Here is a 23,136-nt window from a genome sequence, read left to right on the forward strand (position 1 = left end):
AATGTATCTAAATTAAGTGATTTTAAAAAGTAAAAAGTTGATTAAATATGTAAAAAGTTTACTAAAAAAAATAAAATAAAAATAAGATTTTAAAATTAACAAAAATATTTTTAAAAACTTAAAACTAAACGGAGTAATAGTTTTTGAAGAATAATAGTAAAAGAATACAAAAAATTATTGATTTAAATTTTATTTTGCATATCTTAGTAAATATGGTTGGAAAATTATTAGAGTGTGCCGAAAAAAAATCCTGTGTAGGGCATGGTTTAGATTTTGACTTAGGCCTACATGTGTGGTAGAGTTTATATTTTCTGTGATGTGTGTACATAATATTTTGAAATTTTTGTATATATTATATGTTATGGATATATTTAAAATATTTTATGTGTAGAATGAATAAAATATAAGATAAATAAATTCGTTAAATGTGTGTACCGATGTTCGTGGAAATAGAATTACTCAACAAACACTCCTCAACGACACCAACCCCACCACCAATCTCTACAAAACCCAGTTTCGACAATGGAGAGCAAGAAGATGATGAGAAGGACAATCATTTGGAAGAGAAGCAATGGAAGCAAGAGAATCCAAAGGAAAAGAGATGCTAACTTTAACAACAACAATGCCGATCTTCGGGACGCGTTTGTTTCGATCATTTGTTCGGCAATGATGGTGACAACACCCTCGATTTTACCATTCTCAACTGCGATTGCTGTCGGAGGCTGTTTGAATCCGAAGATAACCCTTTCAAGAAGGCTTTTCTGATGAAATTTCTTCGTGATGTTATGGATGTGTAGAGACGTGACGATGATGATGAAGATGGTATTAGAGTTACTTCGATTACCAGAATGGTGTTTCCGTCTGGGCTTCTTCAATTGACTGATCATCACCTTGTTTATCTTGCGGAAAGGTACATCAATTTCTCCAAATTCAGAATTTCCCAATTTTTTTGGTGTCAATTTGGTGAAATTTTAAATAGGGAAAATTAGTGAACATCCTCTCCAATTTTGTCCAATTTTGGGTAGTAGTAGAGGTGCAATATATATATATATATATATATTTATTAGCGAAGGTCCTTTGATGAAATTTCTTTGTGAAATCAGAGAAATTTCTATGTGAAAATTGAAATTTCTGTGTCAATTTTCTCTGCGAAAATGTTGAGGCACCCAATTACTATGAAAATATTATATGTCCTTTATTTTGTAAAAATCTTAATTAAACTAAAAACCCCATTTAAATACTGAGCTGATGCCAATGGCACAAAAGTGTTACTGAAATTAAAGATTTGGTCTTTAATCGGTATTTTGTGGAAATACGGTTGAAACCCGTTTAATTTAGCTATTTTTTCCCTTAAAAGATCAGGTTGTCCAAATTTGTCTAAAAGCTATAATTTTGGAAAATTCTGAATTTGGATAATGACTTATAAAACTTTGAAAGGTATGGGAATTGGGGTGTGCCTGATAGGCCCAGCGGGTTAGGGTACATTGAGAAGAAATACTTGCAAAAAATCAAGTTGATTAGGTATTGATAGTCCTTTCATCGAATTGCATTTGTGTCTAAAAAAAAATAATGGTAAATGTGATTTAAAGTATTAAACTAAATACAAATGCAACAGTGGCTATGGGTGCCTCCCACACAGCAGCCACCCCAATTCCGTAGTAGTTTGTATGTATTCATCTATTTGGTAGTTTGTCTGTCTGTGTTTCACAGATACGGCGGCTATCTATCAAACTACAAGGCATGGAGTAAACAATTTTGCCACATAAAATTCATTTGATAACTTCTTTGGAAAAGTATTGGGTGTAGTTTGAAGGACAATTAATATATTTGTTTGAGAGAAAACCAACAATTGAGAAAATTGAAAAAAATGGGAATTGTTTGGGATGTCAGAATGTTAGAGAATAATTTGGAACTGAGAGGAAATGGAAAGAGTGGGGTTTTCATCTTTTGGAGCAATTCCATAATTTTTGTTGCTTTGGTACAGATTTTTACTTGTTCCTTGTATGCATGTGTATGTTATATTTCTTGGTGTTTATTTTGTTACTTTGATGTGTATTTGCTTGTGATGTGGCAGGGTGCTACCCAATAATATAATATTGTATACAATTCATTATGTGGAGTCCAATGAAACAATATTGCATATATAATTCATTATGTGGAGGGTTAAGGTGGTTGAAAGATTGTTGGTTTGGCTTTTGAAAATGAAAACAGATGGAGAAGTTTTTTTAATGTGTGTGTATAGTAAGGAAAATTTGATTGTGATTATTTAGTTGAAATTTTGGAAAAGATGCTAGAGTTTATTTTTTTTATATATTATTTTATTTTATTATTTTATGCAACAAGGTTGTAAGGGTTTTGGATGCTAGGTTAAGGGCCTTAGGGCGTGTTGGAAAGAAATCCAGTTAGCTATGTGATAGTAAGCTTAGACTGAAATATTAAGCAAGAATTAGGATGGGTGATTAAAACAGATAATTCTTTTCTAATGTGTGGGAGAAGAAGCAGTTAATGTTCTAAAGTCTTAGAATCCTCTCGGTGTTAATGGTTTGATAAAACACTAAGTCATAGGTGTGATATGGTTGTTTAAAACATACATTAATGTTTTAATGTTCTCAAGAGAGCGACCCAAACACCCCCCCCCCCCCCCCCCAAAAAAAAAGATTTTTTTAATATAAGAATTGGCCTTTTCTCTAAGTTCAAAGGATATTAAAGTCATATCACACCTATGACTTAGTGCTTATCAAATAGGGGTTTCTCATAATGCTACATGCCTTCTTCGACCTGTTTATCTTATTGCAACATTTATACTACCATATGAATCTGCTGTACGGGTCCCCGGAAGTAGGCTAGGAAGAACCTAATAGAGGAAACAAAGAATACAATTTGACTATTTTGTTAAGTAATATTTTTCAAATTCTAGTTTACTCATTCCAACCTCATTTTGGTAAAATGGATAACCACAGATAGTATATATGTATATAGATATATGTTAACTTTTGGAAACTTTTTATGCAAGTAAAAACTTTCATAAAGAAGGCCAACCAATATAATACTCATATACTATGCTAAGAAACATGGACATTTCTATAATACTAATATACTATGCTAAGAAACATGGACATTTCTAAGAAGGTAGCGTGTCATGTCTGATACCGTTTTGGACACTGACATGACACAATGCTCGATGAACAATTCCAAATATTTGTTGGGCAAATGTCCAAAATGTCTTACTATTTAAAAAAAAAATTGTGAACTTGGACATGTTTTAGACACTTGGAGACATGTCTATTATTTAGACACGTGAAACACATTACAAGTTTGAATACAATAACTTGAAATCCAATGTTTTTTTTTTTTTTTTTGAAAAAAGAAAAAGAAAAAGAAATGTAAATTTATACTTTTTCTTCTTTTTTAGACTTCAAAATTATTATCATTGAAGTAAATATTCAGATATATGACATTTATTAATTATTTCTTTTTATATATGATATTTAAATATATAGAACTATATATTTTGCACGTATCCCCTATGTGTCGTGTTCTACATTTTTTGAAAAATTACATGCCGGCATGTTCGTGTTGAGTCATGTGTCCGTGTCCATTCTTCTTAGCTACTATGATAGCACATGACACCATACATGGCAAGGAAGTGTTCAATACATGAATAGGCATTCTCATGTATATAAGCTATTTAATATATTGCCAAATGCACAAATGGGATATCCTATTACATGTGCTAGAAATATCGCCAACCTTCTGAGAGAGATGGAAGAAATGAATACAATCTTGTATATGAATGTTTTGATCATCCAGTAGAATGAATTGCTCTCTCTATGACTTTAGGGAGACTTCTCTCCGTGTCTTATGTTTATTTTGGCAATTGTGGTTTTGAGTTGAATGGAATCGAGGATAGTCTAAAGACGATTTTATAGTGGATAGAATAGGAGGGGTATTTATCTCAAAGCCTCATTTATTGTATGTAGATGGCATGATTATTTTTTAGTGGAATGCATGCATAGTAGTCTCTAGGTACTTGTGTCGCTGATTGTTATGATTTGTGGTTGCCTTGTGCCTTGGGCCTAGGTGTATCAATAAATTTGAATTTTCAAGTGACCTATCACACTCCACTCCTAAAGTAATGTGAAGTGAAGTCCCACGTTGCCCGAGTACTAAAGTATTGTTAAGCATATAAGTGTAGGGGCACTCTCACCTCTTGGGCTAGCTTTTGGGGTTGAGTTTTATCCAAGACTGTGTAACAATTACAAGTTTAAATAAAATAATTTTAAATTCAATGATAAAGGAAAAAACAAGTAAATTTATACCTATTCTTCATTTGGACTTTAGAATTAGTTTTACATTACATTTTGTTATTATCTTTGAATTAAAAAGTCATATGCATGGCATATAATAATTGTTTATCCTTATATATAATATATAATAAACACACAAAAGTATAACCCTAAGGGGTTGGCCTGGTGGTTAAGACTTGGGGCCTGGTGGTGTGTTCACTCTAAAGTCTCAGGTTCGAAACCTCTTAGGTGCAAACAGTTTCTTGGAACCAGTCCATATGAGGTGTCGCCCTGACTTTAATTGGGTTCCTCGCTAATAGATGGTGCGATTGGTCTCTCGAATTAGTTAGTCCAATAGACTGGATACCAAGTTATCAAAAAAATAAAATGAATAAATACATAAAATTATATAGTTTTTGAGTGTCCCTTAGATGTCATATCCTACATTTTTTGAAATTTATTGGGTCAATGTGTCGTGTTGCGTCCATGTCGTGTTACATGTCCATGCCCATTAGGTGAGGACAAAAGAATGAAAAGAATTATTTGGCTTAGCCATGAATAAGGTAGAGACTATATATATATAATAGATTCTTGATACAATTTAGGAAACGATATAAATAAAGAAATAATACTAAATCAGTGATTGACACAATCATAGATATTATATACATAATACTAACAATAAAAAGATTTTATGTACTCTAATTTCTATATTCAACACTCCCTCTCAAACTGGTGTGAAGATATGCAACAATCTTAGCTTGTCAATGGATGACTGGAAGAAGTCGGGAAAAACTCAACGGTTAGTCCAAATAAATGTTACCAAACAAATTTGGTAGTCCACTAAATAAAAAGGCCAAAAAGTGCTTAATACATCAGCACCATACCCTAGAAAGGGAAAAAAACAGGGACTGAACTACCCTAGAAGAGCTGCCGAAGCATCTATGGTTTGGAAACACCCTGGTCGGTAGTCAACAAGACCTTGGTTGGCATCAGATACTGGAGCTAATGTCGGGAGATAGTTTATGGTCATGTCAGGCCGTTGTAGAAACTGGTTGGAACTAATGTCGGGACAGTTTAACGTCATGTCGGATCGTTGTAGGAACTGACCAAAATCAATATCAGGACAGTTTAAGGGATTATGTCGGACCGTTGTAGAGACTAACCGGAATCAATGTCGAGATAGTTTAAAGGGGTCATGCTGGACCGATGTAGAGAACTAGATGTTGAACCAGTAAGCGTAACAAACACATAACTTATGACGTGGTGCTGAACGATGATGGCAACAGATGACTGAGTGCGTCAAGGAACGACTTATTAGAAAGTGCGGCAGGGGGGGCAGCTTAGATGGTGCGCCAAGGGGGGCAACTTGGGTTGTGCACCAGAAAGGGTGACTTGGGTTGTGCGCTAGATGGAACGGCTTAGGTGGTTCACATGGTATATCACCATGCTCATCATGATATAGGTATAATATCCCCCCTCAAGCTCAAACAGGTATGAAGATAGAAATTTATTTGAGGTTGAAACAGAGGGAAAGTTAAAGTGGAGTAGAAACACACAAAAAAAAGGATTAAGTAAAAGGAAATATGATAGAGATATTTGGGATAAGAATAAACTAATTGTTAGAGGAAGAAATCACCACGAAGTGATACTGAAAGAAAATATGGTAGTAAAATGAATTGAGATCCGGCGGGCGGCCAAGGCAAGGTTGTTGCCCGCTGGTGAAGCAAAATTACAAATTACTTAACGTAGCTCTGATACCAAAAGAATGAAAAGAATTATTTGGCTTACCCATGAATGAGGTGGAGGCCATGTATATATAATATATTCATAATACAATTTAGCTATGAAGCACCGACACGTTCCCAGGCTCTGCGTACGAGTGTCGGACACGGACACGGACACGCGGTAGACACGTGTCCGACACTCTCTCTAACGTGTCTCCTTTTTTTTTTGAAATCTTCCAGTCGGACACGCCATGGACACGGTGGGTCACTTTTCGAACACTCGTGAGGTGGATCGAAGAAGCCCTAACTACTTTCCTTGATCGACAGAGAAAGAGAGAAAGGGATCGAGGGAGAAAGAGAAAGAGATCGAGGGAGGAGAGAAGACAGAGAAAGAGAGAAAGAGATCGAGGGAGAGGAGAAGCTAACCTGTTCAGATCCAAGAAGCTGAAGCTGAGGTATTCTTCTTCTTCTCCTTCTTCTCTTTGTCTTCTCTGTCTCCATCATCTCTGTTCTTCTTCTCCTCTTCATTTTCTTCCTCTCCTCCTCTCTTTCGTCTCTCCCTTTTTTGACTCTCTTTCCTTGTGCCTTTTTGACTTCACTTTCTCTCTCCTCTATCTTTTCTCTTTTATATTTTTTTCTTCTCTTTTGATTCAACGTTTCCTCTCCCCCTCTTCTTTTTTTTTTTCTTTTTTTATGTTAAACTTAAAATTCATAAAATAAATTATTTTTATTTAAAAAAACTCATTTTTTATTAATTTTTTTTAAAAATATATTTATTAATTTTATTATTATTTTGATTGTATCAGAATTAATGATTTTATTTTTATTTTAGACATATAATAAATAAATAAAATTATATATATTAAACGTGTCCCCTATTTTTTGAAAAATTGCGTTTTCGCGTGTCCGTGTCCGTGTCATGTCCCGTGTCCGTGTCCGTGCTACATAGCAATTTAGGAAACAATATGAATAAGGAAATGATACTAAATCAGTGATTGACACAATTATAGATTATATACATAATACTAAAAATAAAAAGATTTTATGTACTCTAATTTCTATATTCAACAAGGACCTTATTGGGATATACTTGTGAGAGGGGAAGATTTGAGTGATTGGACTTACTACTCCCTATGGGTTAGTGTATGAAGGGTATGAGGAAAGGTTGGGGGTGAATTTCCTTATTAGTAGAACGATGAAGAGACTTTGGGCATGGTGTTTGGTTTTGAAGTCATTGTCCCATTCTTAATAGGGTATAGTAGCACAAAAGAATGCTGCAATGGCAGATTATGAGATTATAATAGGCAAGAGAGTGATGGAGTGGTAGGGATGTCAAACATAGGATCTTGGTTTTTGATTTGAAGAATAAGCTGGCGTGTCCTTTGAGACATAAAGTGATCTTTGTGAGAAGTGGAAATGATGAGATTCAGTGGCTCGCCACTAAAAATGAAACATTTGAGTTTAAATTGTTCTATAAAGTCTTGGTGGGTACTGCAAATATTTCATTGCCCTTAGAAAGTAGTTTGAAGCACTAAATGCCCTTCAAGGTTGTATAATTCTGATGGTTGGCTGTGGCATATAGGAAATTTTAAGGGGAGAAATTCTTCTCAATGGTGTAGTGTGGGTGAAGATGTAGGAGAAATGGTGAATCATCTTCTCATCCATTGTCAAGTGGTTTGACAAGGGTGGTTTTCAATGTTTGCTATATTTGTGGCAGGGGTATTTTCTTGATTGGTGGCTAGGTTACTTCACACTTGGACGGGATGTAGAATGATAAGAGAAGATGAAAGGCTTGCAAAGTAACTCCACTGTCCTTTGTTTCCATTAGTTAACTTTTCTGTAAGATCAAACGAAAAGAATAATCAATTTTGATATAATGAATCTAGAGCATAAATTTCACGTAAAATCAGGGAAATGATTCAGTAGATTGAGAGCTTCATGTGTATAGAATAACTTACTGTTATGCTTTTACAGTCTATTCCAATTTTAAAAAATCCAAAATTAAATAGACAGATCTTGCTTTTAATGATAAATATTCTTTTCGTAACTATTTAATGGACAAAAAGATAGTCTTTTTTTTTTTTTTTGGGGTAAGAGACAACGATAGTCATTCTCGAGTTCAAAATTATCTGATCATGTTGCAACTATGTGTTCCTATTAAGCATATTCCTGTTGTATCCATTCAATTTTTTTTTTTTTTTTTTTTACTTTACTTTTTAACAACGCTCAATTAGTACACATTAATATGTGTTTGGAAGGGGAAAGATTGAGTACACACCTAACCTTTGGTATAATGCACAAAATGGTAGTCCCAAGACTTGAACCCATGACCTCAAGGTTATTAGGCCAAGTCTTTAACTATTGAACCAATTGTCACCCCTATAACGATTGGGGAGATTAGATCGATTATCACGACGATTGGGGAGATTGGAGCGGATCTAGTCCACAGAATTAAGGCGGGGTGGCCTAAGTGGAGGAGTGCGCTTGGAGTACTGTGCGATAAACGAGTACCCATTAGACTAAAAGGGAAGTTTTATCGAACGGCTATTAGACTAATGATGTTATATGGGACGGAATGTTGGGCAACTAAGAAATAACATGTAGATAAGATGAGTCTTGCTGAGATGAGGATGCTAAGGTGGATGTGTAGCAAGACTACAAAGGACAGAATTAGGAATGAGTATATTCGAGAATGGGTAGGAGTAGTACTGATAGACGATAAGTTGAGAGAGAATAGATTGATATGGTTTGGTCATATACAACGGAGACCAACAAAGACAGTAGTGAAGAGATGTGATACAGTGACGGTAGATAGTAGTGTTAGGGAAATGGGTAAAGCTAAATTGACGTGGACTAGTGTAGTAAATAAAGATGAATCTTCTAAATTTGACTAACAAAATGGCCTTAGATAGAGTCAAGTGGAGAAGAAGGATTCATGCAGCCGACCCTATTTGATGGGACTTAAGGCTTGGCTTGGCTTGGTTTACTTTACTTTTTATTTTATTTTATTTTCCTCTTTATGATAAATTAGTTATGTTTCTTCTTGAAGTTATTTATTAATACCAGCTGGTTGATAAAATTGAAAGTTCATAAAGTATTTCTTGATCAGGAAACTCTTTTCCTTATGATCTTCATAGCAAGTAATGGATCATGGATCGTTGTCATCTTTTAAGGGGTTCTTTGTTATAGTTAACAATATGATAGAGAGGATTTTATGCTGCAAATAAATTACTGCATTATCTAATTATCAGAACTTGGTGCTATTTTATGTAGCTTCATGGAGCTAGTATCCCCATTTTATAATCAAATTGAAGTTGTTTAAATGCTTTCTGATCCTTGAATTTTGTTTCTGTATATGGCAGTTTCAGTCAAAGAATTGTTATGTGTGTGTCGTCTTATTTGGAATTAATTTGTGACTGCACTGCTATGCTATTGGGGCCGACTCCATTAGATATGGATAGGTGATAACTCAAATTTTTTTTCATGCAATATTCTAAGTGATATTTAATCTCATTGATAGACTGATGTTCCAGAAGCATTAGAGAATCTATTACCTAATTGTTTGCTGGTCTACAACTGTCAGAGCTCAATCACTTGTTTTGCATTATAGGTTGTGGAAAATTTGAAGAAGAGTTCGTAACATTCACGTCCCCATGGCTGGCAGACCCAAGCAATGGTTGATAACAAGAACGCTGGTACTGGGAAAGGGAACATACACATTAAGATATCTCTGTTCAGGCCTTGTATTTTTCCCTATCCCATCTCAGTGTCACCAGCATTCTTCTCTTGTTGCTTCTCTCACCTTCAATTCGTATCTTCTTTCAACTGCTCTCCCTGCCATTGCTGGTTTGATCAGTAACTTAGCATGAAAAGAAATGTACATGTTTTGTCTCTGTGGAAGTTGGGACAAGCAGTCTAGAAGGAGGTAAGTTTTTTATTCGGTGGATTTTTTCCATGCCATTGCAAATTTTTTTGATAAATAAAGATTTATTAAGAAAGCATCAAGGAGATGCCAAAAGAATACAAAACAAGCCCCTCAAATAGGGACCTAACCAACTAAATCATCAACAAAGTCTAAAATAACAAATAAATTAGGATCAACTCTTCCCAACACCCAACTGTACAAAACACCGCAGAACCGAGACTCTAATTGAACAATCGACTGAGTACTTCCCTGAAAAACCCGACGATTCCGCTCCAACCAAAGCAATCACATCAAACACAAAGGAGTTAGCGCGTAGGCTCTCTGCCGTCGCTTCCTAACTCGACCACCTCCCCAACAACGAAGCACATTCATAACTTGCTTTGGCTGAGCCCACACCACTCTAAACAAAGAAAAAACAAGCACCCACAGGCGAGAAGCAACCGAATAGTGAATAAGCAAATGATCCACTATCTCCACATCTGCATCTGCACAACACATGCAGCACCAATTCACCAAAATATGATGTCGATGGATCAGATTATCAATAGTCAAAATTCTACCAAATGCTGTCATCCATACAACGAAAGCCACATTCGACGGAACACCAGAAACCCACACGTGACGCGAAGTGAAAGACCTCCCACCACTACCACACAAAGTCCTATAAAATGACAAGACTAAAAAAACACCTTTTGCACGTGGAACTCCCCAAATGAAAACATCCTCTCCCTCCCGGCCGACCTTAACCTCATACAAAAAGGCCAACAAATACACCAACTGCCCAAACTCCCAATCTTGAGTCTGCCGACAAAGCACTATATACCAATCTAGTTCGTCACCTCCTCCACCTAAATACGAAGCCACCATCACATCAAGATCCACCACCAACTGAAAGATCAAAGGGAAACGGTTCTACAAAGCAGTCCCTCACACTACCGATTCTTCCAAAACTGCACACGCTCCACACCCACTCGATACTGGATTTGATCCCAAAACCCAATCCTACCCAACCAAATTCCTTTCCATAATCCTCACCCATGAGAACCCCCCCCTCCCTGGTACACTATTCACCCATTTCTAACCCATACTTAGATGCCACCACCCTCCGCCATAATTGATCTTGTTCATTGGAAAACCTCCACAACCACTTCCCCAACAAAGCCAAATTAAACTTATACAATCTCCTCACCCCCAACCCCCCATCCTCCGTAGGACAACAAATTTGCTCTCAACTAACGAGATATAACGAAACTCCCCACCATAACTTCCCCACAAAAAATCCCACTGCAACTTCTGCAAGCGGCGAGCCACTGACACAGGAATGACATGGACCGACATAAAATAAGTCGGAATACTGCTTAATACGCTCTTCGCCAAAGTTAGCCTTCCATGCTTAGACAAATATTGTCTCCTCCACTCTGCCAACCGACGCTGCATCCTCTCTAACACCCCATTCCACACCCTTTTCGACTTATAAGGAGCCCCCAAAGGCAAACCCAAATAAGACACCGGTAAATGAGACACCTTACAATCCAAAATGGCTACCAAAGTCGAAAGATGGCTGACCTCCCCTACCAGAATTAATTCTGACTTGGCCAAATTCACCTTTAGACCAAGACTGCCTCAAAACACAGCATAACACAGCGCAAATGCCCTAATTGCGTAGAGTCAGCCCTACATAATATCAAAGCATCATCAGCATACAAAAGATGAGAAACATGAATCCCATCTCCCACTGAAAAACATGCCAACAAACCGCCTAGCACCACCCGAGACAACAACCGACTCAGCGCCTCCATGGCAAGAATGAACAACAAAGGGGACAATGGATTCCCTAGCCGCAAATCCGGAAATGTTTGGAAGTAACCCGCTGCGTCCCATTCACCAAAACAGACATTTGTACCATCGAAATGCAAAACACTTAGAAAATATGAAGAAGAAGAACTCCGAAAATATGAGGAAGAAGGAATATATTTCTGTTATATTCAAAACTTCTTATCTTACAAGACCAAATGACACTCCTTATATAGGAGATATTACAAACATCATCATAACCCATTATATGCCACTTACATATTATATATTACCACTATCTACCACTATCATATTATATACATGCCACTATCTACCACCAACACCACTATCATATTCTATACATGCCACTATCTACAACCAACACCACTATCATATTCTATACATACCACTATCTACCACCAACACCACTATCATATTCTATACATGCCACTATCTACCACCAACACCACTATCATATTATATGCATGAACACAATTTCCAGCACTCCCCCTCAAGCTGGTTTGAAGATATCTTCCATAGCCAGCTTGCTAGTCAGCTTATCAAATTGCTTCTTGTGTAGTCCCTTCGTTAGCACATCAGCTAATTGTTCACCTGTTGGAAGGTAGGTCATACAGATTATGCCAGCATTGATTTTCTCCTTGATGAAATGTTTATCCACTTCTATATGTTTTGTGCGATCATGTAGAACTGGATTATGAGCTATAGATATAGCTGCTTTGTTGTCACAATAGACCTTCATAGGTGTCGGGTGAGAAAGCTTTAATTCTTCAAGAATTCTTTTAATCCACATTACTTCACAGATTCCATGGGCAACAGCTCTGAACTCTGCTTCTGCACTACTTCTAGCTACCACATTCTGTTTTTTACTCCGCCATGTAACTAGGTTCCCACCTACAAAGGAGCAGTATCCGGATGTTGATCTCCTGTCTGTAACACTTCCTTCCCAGTCTGCATCTGTGTATACTTCAACTTGAAGATGTCCATGTTTCTTGAATAGTAAGCCTCTCCCTGGAGTTCCTTTCAAATATCTTAAGATCTTATAAACGGCCTCAAAGTGCTCTGCCCCTGGTGAGTGCATGAACTGACTTACCATGCTGACTGCAAAGGCAATATCAGGCCGCGTATGAGACAAGTAAATCAATTTCCCTACAAGTCGCTGATATTGTTCTCTCTCTTTGACTTCTTCAGCCTTAGCAGCTTGTAACTTCAAGTTAGGCTCGATCGGAGTCTCCGCCATCTTACAACCAAGCATACCTGTTTCTCCAAGGAGATCAAGAACATATATTCTCTGATTAACGAATATACCTTCCTTGGATCTTGCAAATTCCATTCCGAGGAAATACTTGAGGGCTCCCAGATCCTTAATGTGAAATTCTTTTGCGAGTTTCTCTTTGAGGGCTGCTAACTCTGCTTCATCATTACCAGTTAAAATGATGTCATCAACATAAACAATCAAAATTGCAATTTTACTGTTTTTTGAATGTTTATAAAATATTGTGTGATCTGCTTGACTCTGCGAGAAGCCACAACTGATAACTGCCTTCCCAAAGCGTTCAAACCATGCTCTTGGTGATTGTTTGAGTCCGTATAATGACTTGTTCAATCTGCATACTCTGTCACTTCCAAGTCTCTGCTCAAATCCCGGCGGTAGGCTCATGAATACCTCCTCTTCAAGATCACCATTGAGAAATGCATTTTTAATGTCAAGTTGATGTAGAGGCCAATCTGAATTTACTGCAAGAGATAACAGTACTCTGATGGAATTTATTTTAGCAACAGGAGCAAACGTCTCCTGATAGTCGATCCCATAAGTTTGAGTGAAGCCTTTAGCTACCAGTCTCGCCTTGTATCTCTCAACGCTTCCATCTGCGTTACATTTTATCGTAAACACCCATTTACACCCAACTGTTTTCTTGTCTTTGGGTAGATCAACTATCTCCCAAGTACCACTTCTCCTTAAAGCATTCATCTCCTCCATGACTGCTAATTTCCAATTCGGATCATCCAATGCTTCCTGTATATTCCTTGGAACAAACAAGTGTGAAATCCTAGATGTGAAAGCTCTATGGTTTTTAGACAGTCTTTGATAGGAGAGGTAATTTGCAATAGGATGTTTAATGCAATTTCGGACACCTTTCCTAATTGCTATAGGTACATCAAGGTCGGAAATAGAAGGAATAGGATTACCTAAAATTTCGATGCCAGAACTCGGGTGGACATTCGGGTCATTAGGATGGACGTTCGGGTCATTATTCCTCAGATGAAATCGCTTCCTAGTATAAACCTGAAGCTCAGGATTTAGATCATTTTGTAGTACTTCTCCCCCTAAACAAGAATCTTCTTGACTAGGCACCATAGAACTTGGTTCTCCTAAGTGATCATTATCAGACAGATGTGGTTTTTGTGTAGGATAAATGACATTGGGGAGCGGGATAGAAATATCCCAAAAACGGTTTTCTACTCCACTTGTCTCCCCCTGAAGAGAAGTGTTGGGGAAATAAGATTTTGTTTCCACAAATGACACATCCATACTCACATGAAATTTCTTGTTTTGAGGATCGAAGCACTTATACCCCTTTTTGTTTGAGGAATAACCCAAAAAAACACATTTTATAGCACGGGGGTCAAGTTTTGAACGAAATTGACTGGAAACATGAACATAGGCAGTACATCCAAAAACTTTGGCGGGTAAATCAGAAAACAACCTCGTGTCAGGAAAAAAAGTTTTGAGACAATCAAAAGGTGTTTTGTATGTTAACACCTTTGTAGGCATCCTGTTTATCAAATAAGAGGCTGTTAAAATTGCTTCACCCCATAAATATTTAGGAACATGCATGTAAAACATTATAGCACGTGCTACTTCAAGTAGATGTTTATTTTTTCGTTCTGCAATGCCATTTTGTTGAGGGGTATCCCGACATGTAGATTGATGAAAAATCCCCTTTTCTTCCAAAAACTCACCCAACTGCTCATTGAAATATTCTGTTCCATTATCAGAATGTAAAATACCAATTTTGGTTTGAAATTGGTTTTCAATCATATTGTAAAAATTTGTGAATAAATTTTTCACGTCAGATTTTTTATTCATCAAATAAATCCAACATAAGCGGGTATGGTCATCAATAAATGTAACAAACCATCTTTTACCAGAAAGAGTAGTGATTTTAGAAGGGCCCCAAACATCACTATGAATCAAATAAAAAGGTTTTGAAGCCTGGTAAGGTTTTGGCAAATAAGTAGAGCGATGAAATTTTGCAAAAATGCAACTTTCACAATGAAAAGAAGAACAATCAATCCCTTTAAATAATTCTGGAAATAAATGTTTCAGATAAAGAAAACTAGGATGTCCTAGCCTATAGTGCCATAGCATTATTTTTTCTCGAACAGAGATTGAACTGGTACTATTAAAGCTCTGAGCTTTTTTATTACTAACAGGTACTTCATCAAAGTAGTAAAGACCTTCAAGCATCCTAGCACGCCCAATCATCATCCCCGAGTTCTGGTCCTGAAATTCACAATGGGATTCAAAAAATGTAACACGACAATTAGAATCCTTAGATAGTTTACTGACAGACAAAAGGTTACAGGCTAAGTTGGGGACGTGAAGAACAGCATTGAGATTAATTTTCTCAGTTAGTTTAATAAATCCTTTTCCTGCAATAGGTGAAAAACTACCATCGGCTATTCTGATTTTGTCATGACCAGAACAAGGGAAATAGGTACTAAATAAATGGGAAAAACTAGTCATGTGATCGGAGGCACCGGAATCTATGATCCACGGAGAGAAGTTTAGGCAAGAGAAGGCTTTAGGATTTCTGCCTGTTTGTGCCAACAAAACACTAGGAGTACCGGTTGAGGAGTTGGATTTTATCAGCTTTAAGAGTTGATCAATCTGCTCTTTGTTGAAGGGACCTGAATCGGCTTCATTAGCGGTAGGAAAGCCACGATTCTTCTCTCCTTGTTTGCTGCTTTTCCAGTTGACAGGTTTGCCATGAATCTTCCAACACGTTTCGCGTGTATGGCGAGGCTTGTTGCAAAAATCACACCAGACCCGTGGCTTATCATCAAACCTGCGCTGGTAATTTGCAGCCTTGTTGGCCGCAGCATCGCTAATTAAAGCAGAAATTTCAATTGATTCACCATTACCTTTTTTCTTAAGCATGACGCTCCTTCGGCTCTCTTCCCTTCTGACTTCGGCAAATACTTCGCCAATGGATGGGAGAGGAGGTCTGCCAATAATTCTTCCTCGCACTTCATCGAACTCAATGTTGAGGCCGGCAAGAAACTTGTAAATACGGCTGTCTTCCACAGTTTTCTTGTGGTGGTTACAGTCGTCAACCGATTTCCATTCGTATGTGTTGAAGATGTCAAGATCCTGCCACAACCTTTTCAACGAATTGAAATATTTGGTGACGGAATCATCTCCTTGACGAATCTCTCCCAACTTCAAAGTTAATTCGAAAACTTGAGATTGATTTCCTAGGTCAGAATACATCTGACTAACATTATCCCACAATTCTTGTGCAGTAGTATAGCACATGTAATTAGAGCTTATATCCTCCTCCATGGAATTGACCAACCATGTCATAACCATGGAGTTTTCAGCGTCCCAATTGTCGAACAGCGGATCATTAACAGCAGGAGCCTTCTTGTCACCAGTGATGTAACCGATCTTTCCTTGCCCACGGATATACATCCGGACAGATTGTGACCAGCGGAGAAAATTATCACCATTTAGGCGGATGGTGGTGATTTGGACAGAGTGAGAGTTGGACGTTTTCACCGGAATGGCAGCGGCAGGGGTTGAAGTGGTTCCGGACGTGACTTCCGACATGGCTATGACGGTTTTAGGGCTGCTGTGTTTTTTGTTGCTCTGATACCAACTTAGAAAATATGAAGAAGAAGAACTCCGAAAATATGAGGAAGAAGGAATATATTTCTGTTATATTCAAAACTTCTTATCTTACAAGACCAAATGACACTCCTTATATAGGAGATATTACAAACATCATCATAACCCATTATATGCCACTTACATATTATATATTACCACTATCTACCACTATCATATTATATACATGCCACTATCTACCACCAACACCACTATCATATTCTATACATGCCACTATCTACAACCAACACCACTATCATATTCTATGCATACCACTATCTACCACCAACACCACTATCATATTCTATACATGCCACTATCTACCACCAACACCACTATCATATTATATGCATAAACACAATTTCCAGCACCACCACCACTTTTCCCCAAAACCCATCTGCTCCATGATGGACATCAAAAAATCCCAACTAACATTATCATAAGGGCCTTCTGAATATCCAACTTACAAATCACGCCTGACTACTTTGCTCGCAAACGAGAATCAACACACTCATTAGCCACTAACACTACATCCAGAATCTGGCGGCTACCCACAAAAGCGTTCTGTGATTCTGACACCACATCCCTTATTTGCAACCGAAGCCTATTGGCCAAAACTTTCGCTAGAAGCTTGTACACACTTCCTAACAAACTAATTGGCCAAAACTGTCGAATATCCTCAGTCCCTCCCACCTTACGGATTAAAGCAATAAAAGTCGCATTGAAACTCTCCTTAAACTGGCCCGTCTAATAAAATTGCCCCATTATCCATGCCATTGCAAATTCATCCACAATTGTTTAATGTAAATGTTTTCAGGTCTCATAACTCCGAAGAAGTGTTCAAAATTTGGAATAATGCATTTATGATGCATTTTTATTTCAGTTGGACACCCCTTGCGCACTCTGTACAAATTTCATTCACTTTTCTGCAACTTCTATCAAAATCCGGCGCTTTGTTGGTGAATTAGAATTGGAGTTAATTTTCATGATTTTGAATTTCTACGTATTGAGAAGTTTTGTTCATCTCTTTGTGTCAAACTTGAAGCACAAAATATTTGCATATGAAAAGAAGATTAATTAGACTTGAAGCACAAAACTACCTCTATTTGCCACCCTTCGGGTTTTAGGTAGCTATCACGCTCAAATTCTTTGGGGATTCTTATGGAGGAACCAAATAGAGGAAGGAGAGGCGAGATAATCCTCATAGTCTCCCTTATTGCTTGCCATGTGTATTTTGTTAGGTCCCTAGTGAGAAGCTGTTTGAAACTGTTTTCCTAGCTCTGTCTTCTTATTCTGTGAGCTCAATTGTTGTATAGTTTTTTGATAAATGTATTTACTTCCTATTCTTGTCCAGTTGAGGTACGATTAATTGTGTGCATATTCATGCATGTGTATGAGTTGTGCATGTCTTTTTTCCTGTGCATGAAGAACCTTGGCATGAATGCTGAAGCCATTGATAGAACTGCATTAGGAAAGTTAGGTCAGACAAAGCCCCGTATCATAAAATATAATAATAATAGCATTATCTGCAATGTCTTCCCATCATTGTGACTGCATTATCTTCACCATGTTTCTGAGTGTGCAAGTGATGAGCTCATCTTCTATGATGCACAACGTTATCCCATTCATCTGCTCGTTTATGAGGTCAGGAACAACTTTATGGATCCTTCTGCTTGATTTAAGTCTAATGTTGAAACTAGTCAACGAAAGATGTAGAATTACTTGGGAAAATCACATTCCTTGCACCATGAGGTGAAAATCATGAACAGGGTTAATTGTGAATCGTCATAGCCCACATGTCATGACATTAAAATCACTACCTAGCGTATGGATTTATTTTCCTTGTTTGAAGGGCGTAAATGTTGTCAAATATGATTTTCTTCATCAATCAAATAGCTGGCACAAAAATAACATTAGTTGCCTTCTTAGTTTCTGAATTCTGCAGGATATGTTTTCTGACAAAGTGCATTGACCTCATTTGTCTTCTTTGTTTTAGAAAACAATTATAACTCAAATTTGGAATTATATGCTTCTATCAGTTGACAAGAAGTTAGGAATTGGGTATTTTTGAATGGGGTTCCGGCACCTTTCTGATGTGTTACCAATCACAACTAGGGAGATTCTATATTATTGGGTTATGTTTTCGTTTTAGTTTAAGAAATAAAACAGTCAATTTATGAGAAATGGTGTTTTTTCCTCACCTTTCTTCTAGAATTTAGCATTCCCTGAGCAAAATGTACAGTTTGTCTTTTGTCATTAATCAGTACTTGTACTACTGGTGACTCCATGCAAATATGAAGTTAGCATTGAAAGACAGAATACAGCATTCAGCTTCTGGAGTTCAAAGGAGTCCTCAACAACTATAGTCATGCGTAATCATAGTTAGATGAGGTGGTCTTGAGGCTTTTTTGGGGTTTACATTTACTTTTTTGATATCTAATGATTGGAGAGTTGTTTGTGAATATTGGTTTGTTTTCTTTGTTATATTTGGTAGTGGTTTTTCTTTGTTGTCACTTGTAAGAGGACTCATTGTCCTCATCTTGTAACCTCACTTTCTTTATCAATAAATTATGTTTTTGTTGTTGATAAAAAAAAAATATATAAAATTTACATTAGATGGTGTACTCTTGCTTCCTTTCTGTAAGGGTAAAAAATGGTGGGAGTGTTTCTTTTTGGGAAGATACTTAGCTTGGGGATTCTTCTTTTGATATGTTGTTCCCACATTTGTACCATTTGGTCTGTTCTCATAATGTTCCATCGCATCTATAGTGCTTTCCCAATCGGCACCGATTTCATGAAATTTCAATTTTTTTTATAGAAATATTAATGATCGTGAATCAATTGAGTTGGCAACTTGGCATCCTTGTTGAACATCCTTTAAGGTTTCTCCTTGAGACCCAATGTCAATGATAAATGGGTTTGGTCACTTAATTCTTCGGGGATCTTCTCAGGCAAATTGTTTTTCAACAAGATCATTGGTAATCACAATGCTCATCCTTTTCTCCATCATTCTAGGATTTGGAACAATTTGAAGCAAATCGTTAGTGTTTTTGTGTGGACTCTGGCTCACAGGAGTCTTGTGACCAATTACATATTTCAAAACTAGGCTTTGTGGAATTTTGTCTTTTGTTTTGTTCATGGGTATTTGGTTGGAGCACAATGCTAGAATCTTTGAGGACAAATTTAAGTACATTGATTCTCTTTGGGATAGAGTGTTTTTTATCCTCCTTTGGGGCTTTGCTTTCTTTTCTTTTAAGGGGATTCAATTATTTTTGTTTTTTAGAATCGGTGGGCGGTATGTCATCAGTAGTCTATAATCTTGATGAGTTTTGCTCTTCTTATTTATTTATTTATTTTTTTGATTTTTTGGTGAACTTCTTGTTTCCCACTTTCTTGTAATTTTCTTTATTTATGCTTATTAATATATTATTTTCGTTTCTGATAAAAAAAGATTCTGTAATAGGCATTTTGATAAACACGCCCATTTGACTTACTGAAGTCAGTTCTTGACAAAAGTATGTGTGTTTTATTGAGTTACCTCACTTTTAACTTACAGCTAGCTGCAAAGAAAATTTTTCTAGGAACACTCTCCATTAGTTTAAAGGGAATTTAATTCCTGTCACAAAAGTAGTGCTTTAGTGAGTGACCTTAGTTTCAACTTACTGCTAATGATATGATATGCTTCAAAGAAATCTTTTCTTGGTACATTGAGTGTTCTGTTAATGTAAGAAACTTTTTGTTGGACTAAGTGGGAGATTTTCTACTACCTTTGTTAAGGACATAGAGAGGCACATATTTTGACCATGCATCTCCAGGTGTTACCTGATTAGCCCTTTAATCTTATTGTGTCTTAAATGCTTTTGGTGTCTGGACCTGTTCACTTGCCTGTAATATTTCATCAATAAATTCTGCTAGAATTCAATTACCTTCCATCTTCATCTAATAATTTTGATGTGTTAGCATCGTGTAATTCAAAAAAGGTGGAGAAAACAAACGAGGTAGAGTGTAAGGAATATGAGAACGTGTATTCCGAAAGGTTTGCACAACCTGGGGGATGTGAATGAAAGGGAAATGATGAGCACTTGATGTAGGATGAGTAGGGATTACTTTACTACAAGTAGTGAGCCCGGTTTAAATATACTGGCAGCAGCAACAATAGACTTATAGGGTTGGATTTGGTAGGATTTTGTGGCTGCAAATGTATTTAAAAAAATAAGAGTTTAAGGGTTTATAAAAGGGTAGGGTTTTGGGAATGAAAACACGAGTGTAGGGGTTGTTAGGTGGCTGTTCTGAGCACTGTGAACAGTGATGTGAACAGTAATCTTGCTGGATAGAAGAGGAGGAGGAGGGGAGAGAGAGAGAGAGAGACAGAGAGGTGCTTCACCCTCACAAGGGATAGGCCAATCATACAAACACAATCTCAAATTTTCATAATATTAACTGTGCTATTGAATCATTGTGATTACACATATATTTATAGGTTAAAGACTCCTAATTCTACAAGGACTATTTCTCAAAATTAGAAACTAAAAATATTTAGCAACTACTAATATTCTGGACCAACTCTGAGTTCCAATTCTACTTCAATCATAATAGAAAACTTTAATGACTTCTAATTCTACTTCAATATCAAAATAGCAAAACTTGGACTTTTGACTACTAAGATTATTTTAGACATAATAAAACCCATATATAATAACCTATTTAATAACTTGATCCAAAATAAAACCATGGGTGACCCCTACAACCCATGTCCAACAATTATTGGAATTACTATTATACCCTTAATTACTAAAACCTACTATAATGACATGAAGACTCAAAATTATTCCAAATCTTTAACTCTTGATGCCCTAAATGTGTTTCATGTGAAATTCCAGATTTGGTCTTTTTCTTCTTTCCATGATCTTCATCAGCAAGGAGGAGACTTTGGATGGGCTTGTCCTTTCTCGAAGTGTGGCTTCTAAAGATGTGTCTTCTATTCCTAGAGAGAAGCAATCAAGGATGAACTAAAAGAAATATGGCATTCTTTGTTCTAGAGATGAAACCAAGAGGAAGCTCGACAAGAAGATTCTTAATCTAAAGCTTGTATGGGCAAAATCCTTTGCTAAATTGTCTACCAATCCTAAGAATTTTATTGTGAAATTGCAAGAAAATGTGGGATAGTGGTTTTCTTTCTTTTTATGTTTTGTTTTTGTGTCTAGCTTCTCGGTTTCTGAGAAGTGTGTTTTGTGCACTTTTTTTTGGGTTGTGAGAGGTTTGTTTCTCGGTGGTTTGGGTTTGAGTGTTCTTTGTGCCTATTCTTCTCGGGTTGTGAGGGCTTTCCTTTCTAGGTTAAGTCCTTTGTGTGTGCCTCTGTAGCAAGGTGGCCTCTTGGCAGTGTTTTGAGTTCCGTTGTATATTCCTCTGTTTTGGGTACTTTCTTTTTTGGTAGTAAAAGCTTACGAAAAAAATGTTTTTGGCTGCTCATTGGAAAGTACAATCCTAATGAGTACAAATCTATTTGCAGCTGGCTTGATTAGAACCATAGGGCACCAAAGAGGTTGACCTTTTCCCATGTTCTGTATTCTCATTTGTAGCCACTTTTCATTGAGTTGTTTAGTGCTCTCAGGAAGTTGAGGCTTTGGCCTAGAAAGTGGATCCCAATTAAAGAAGAGGGTGGCAAGTAGAAGAGCAAGAGAAGGCGGCGAAGCAGAAAAGTGAACAAATTGTATCACTTATGGTGGATACAATGAATCAAAGAAAAAAAGCTTTTAGAGTACCAAAACATGGTAATAGCCTCTATACTTTAAAGGTGCTTTTTACATTTAATATTATTGATTTGGTAATATGATCGTTATTGGTTTCAGTTTGAATTTGTTTCGTTCTATCTGTTGAAATAATTTTCTCTTCTATGTTGTAAGGATTCCTGACTAAAAATAGTGGAAGTGTCTATATTTTATCAAATACAGGACTTTATATGATATATTAAGTTGCACGTCCAAATCTTACATCAACATAAAACATACGGGGATCAGCAGGATTTGAAGTTTTAAGGCTTGAGGTGTTTTCACCATCTTAATCAGCTTGGAATGTTCGTAGAGTCTAATATGTTCTTGTCTTAGAATGAGATGCATTTGGATATTAGATAATTAAAAAAAAAGGCCCAATTAGTATACATTAATGTGTGTTTGGATATTAGATAATTTATTGATATAAAATTTGATTATGTTAGTGCCGGAAAAATTCCCGTGGAAGCAGGGATTTGAATGAACTTCAGATGATACTTCTGCAATATCACTTAATATTGAAAAAAGGGATCAGACATTATGCTAGTCTTGACAAAGATTAAAAGCCAACTAACTTCTTGGTAGAATAATTCTAGATTCTAGTTTGATTAAGTGGGCAGTTGAATTGTTATTTAACAAACTTTATTTCTTCTTTTGAAGTTCATATTTGGCAGAAAGCAAAAATGAAGTTTTCACCAAATTTCATTATGCATCAGATTAGACA

The 23,136-nt window shown here is 36.7% G+C and overlaps 2 long non-coding RNA genes across 2 annotated transcripts; both read left to right on the forward strand.

Annotated features, from left to right (window-relative positions):
* The first annotated feature begins 784 nt into the window (after positions 1-784).
* LOC145798621 (uncharacterized) lies at positions 785-22,415 on the forward strand. The gene is made up of 2 exons (XR_014339781.1): positions 785-910; positions 22,256-22,415. It is a non-coding gene; the product is annotated as an uncharacterized LOC145798621 (long non-coding RNA).
* On the forward strand, positions 6,336-9,758 carry LOC145798620 (uncharacterized). Its single transcript, XR_014339780.1, has 3 exons — positions 6,336-6,468; positions 9,376-9,474; positions 9,624-9,758. It is a non-coding gene; the product is annotated as an uncharacterized LOC145798620 (long non-coding RNA).
* Positions 22,416-23,136: the final 721 nt, after the last annotated feature.

The sequence above is a fragment of the Camellia sinensis genome, chromosome 9 (assembly GCF_055761805.1).
Source record: "Camellia sinensis isolate YWXY chromosome 9, ASM5576180v1, whole genome shotgun sequence".
Classification (NCBI taxonomy): domain Eukaryota; kingdom Viridiplantae; phylum Streptophyta; class Magnoliopsida; order Ericales; family Theaceae; genus Camellia; species Camellia sinensis.